The sequence below is a fragment of the Erythranthe guttata genome, chromosome 14 (genome assembly GCF_056151865.1).
Source record: "Erythranthe guttata isolate IM_541 chromosome 14, IM_541, whole genome shotgun sequence".
Lineage (NCBI taxonomy): Eukaryota > Viridiplantae > Streptophyta > Magnoliopsida > Lamiales > Phrymaceae > Erythranthe > Erythranthe guttata.
In genome coordinates this window covers 20,572,850-20,575,576 of record NC_142546.1, presented here as the reverse complement: position 1 = coordinate 20,575,576, position 2,727 = coordinate 20,572,850, and positions in this window count along the sequence as shown.

Below are 2,727 nucleotides of genomic sequence, written 5' to 3'. Positions count from 1 at the left end.
TTTATAGTTCTCTAATTAGAAGATGATTAGAGAATTTAAAACTTTAATGAGTTAAATTTTGAATTTTCTAAATCTATGGATGAATTCCAGAATTATACTTACATATAAAAAAAACAAAGAAAGATCTGACTTGTGTGAGACGTGCTTTTAAGAATGTTATATAATTGTAATATTGAGAAAGCAAATAAAGAAAACCAATTATGAAATATTTTTGAATTGGCCTAAAGCAAGCCAAGTTTTATAATGAAAACTCAAAAATTACTATGCGTAATCGTGATTTGCCTTTGCCAAAATGGCTCTTTATTATAATTTGTATATGCTTATGTTCTCTTTGTCGTCAGAAATTTTCAAGGTTGCTGATGATGAAACCTAAAAATTATCGTCTCATAAAAAATGGGTGGGCGCAGCTCTTTGCAGGAAACGGAAGAGAAAATGAAAAGCAAATGAGGGAGTTTTCGCAAATAACTCCAGTTAATTTTTTTTGTGTGAATATTTTTGAACATTGTTCTGGGAACAATTTATTTAATAGGGTTTTTTTAATATAGCTTTAAATTATTATAATTTACCCAATTAATTATTTAATTAATTGACTTCCAATCGATCAATAAGGCAATAACAACTCTACAAGGAATCTACCATCATCACTCAACCTAAACCGACTCATATTAAAAAAGACTAATCCTTGTTCCGCACGTCTCCTCAATCGAAACCACGGATGATCTCGACCGTTGATTTTTTCCCAAGTCTCCTATAAATACCCCTTTATCATCATTCCCTCTCCTCATTCAAGCCTACCAAAACCAGCAACGGGAAGAAGAAGCAGCTGCTGCTACAGACTTTTAGAGAGAGAAAGCGAAATCTTAACAATTAATCAAATACTGATTACTGATTCAAAGAAAATTTTCCTTTCCTTTTTTCAATTATTTTGTTAATCGTATCGATGATGAACGAACAACACCCAACGATGATGAATCAATACCAGCAAAAACCACAGCAAAATTTTATGAACACAATGAATCAGAGTTTAATACATCAGCAACACTCGATGAACACGATGAATCAGAATTCAATGCACCAGCATCAACAATTGATGAATCAAATCAACCCACAGGTGGTTAATTTCAACAATGTACCCTCCTCGCATGTTAATCGGCCGATTTATCACCCGTATATTATTCAGATGAATCGCAGCTACGGGGATTGGGCGGCGCCGCCGCCGCACTACCAAAACCCTAACCTTTACCACCCCACTGCTTTCAATAATTCACTTGCTCAAAGGAGGATCAATCGGAAGGAGAGAAGGATAATTAGTTATAAGGAGCAGCAGCGGAAATTGATCAAATTAGGGCACCAGAATCGGCCGAAGACTCGAAAATTTCTCCACAGGAAGAAATTCAATAAGAACAATATGAGCAGCCGATATCCCCCACTTGCGCCGAGGAACACGAGTTCGTTTCTAATTAGAGCGAAGAAAAACGGCGGCATTGCGCCTCCAACTCCTATTGAATCTCCTGCGAGAGAGATCTCGGTGGAATTTGCCGAGCGAGAATTGGAATTGGATGATGCATATGGCTCAAACTCAATGAATGAGTTCTTTCCATTCTCTCCTTTCTATCAATTGGAGGTGGCGAATGAAGAACAAAAAGTCGAAGAAGAAGAACAAGAAGTCGAAGTAGAGGAAGATGTGGAAGAAGAAGATGAAGATGACGAAGAAGATGAAGGCGGCTCGATCGTGGAATTGGAAAATAGAATGGACAATGATTTGAGTAGGTTCGAGACGATTTGCGATCCGAATAGCATCGATCAAGATTCGAAAGATGCGTCGAATGTTGTAGAATTGGAGGAGGAGAATATGAGTTTGAAGGAAAAGTTGTTGTTGATGGAGATTGAGTTGAGGAGTTTAAGAAAGAGAATGTTGATTCTAGAGAGAAGTGAAAACAGAGGAGATGATCATCTTGTTGTTTTTAATGATGATGTGTCTGAAAATGAAAGCGATAATAATAGTATTGTTGATTTGGATGATGAATTTATTGAAGGTGATAATTGTCAAGTTCTTGAATCAACTAACTCTTGTTAATGTTTTGGCAAATTCTTTTTTTTTTTTTTTTTTTTAATTTAATTTAATTTTTTGTTTCAATATGGATTCATAAAGAGGTGTATAGTGAAGTCCTAAGCTTCTTGTTCTTGACTTTAACTAGAGTAGACAACTAACTAGGGGTTGGTGTTTCTAAAGTAGTTAATTTGGTTGAAGTGGTACACTTCATTATATGTAATCTATATAGTTTATACTCCTTCCATTTTAAATGAATTTATCAAATTATGGTTTTGAAAGAAAATATTTATTCCCTATTATCTATTAGTACTTTATAAGAATTATGAATGGTTTTATTTTCTTCTATTGTTACCCTTGAATTGTTAAAAAATATTGTTAAATTCACTCTCGGTTACTAGTCAATTGTACTTTTAAAGCTATGCATAAGTATTAAGCATGCCAATAAACGTGTCTTGATTTCAAGAAAAATACAGTAAAAAGACTAAAATAACCTTGATCAATTAATAATGTGATACAAGAGAGTTAATACCATGGTAGTTAATCTCGCGATATACCGCGATATATATCGCGATACGGTATGGTTCCAATCAAAACGATACAACTCGGGTTATGTATCGCCGATTGATAAATACCGTTAAATATCGCGAGATATCGTATCGTATCGTTGTATCACG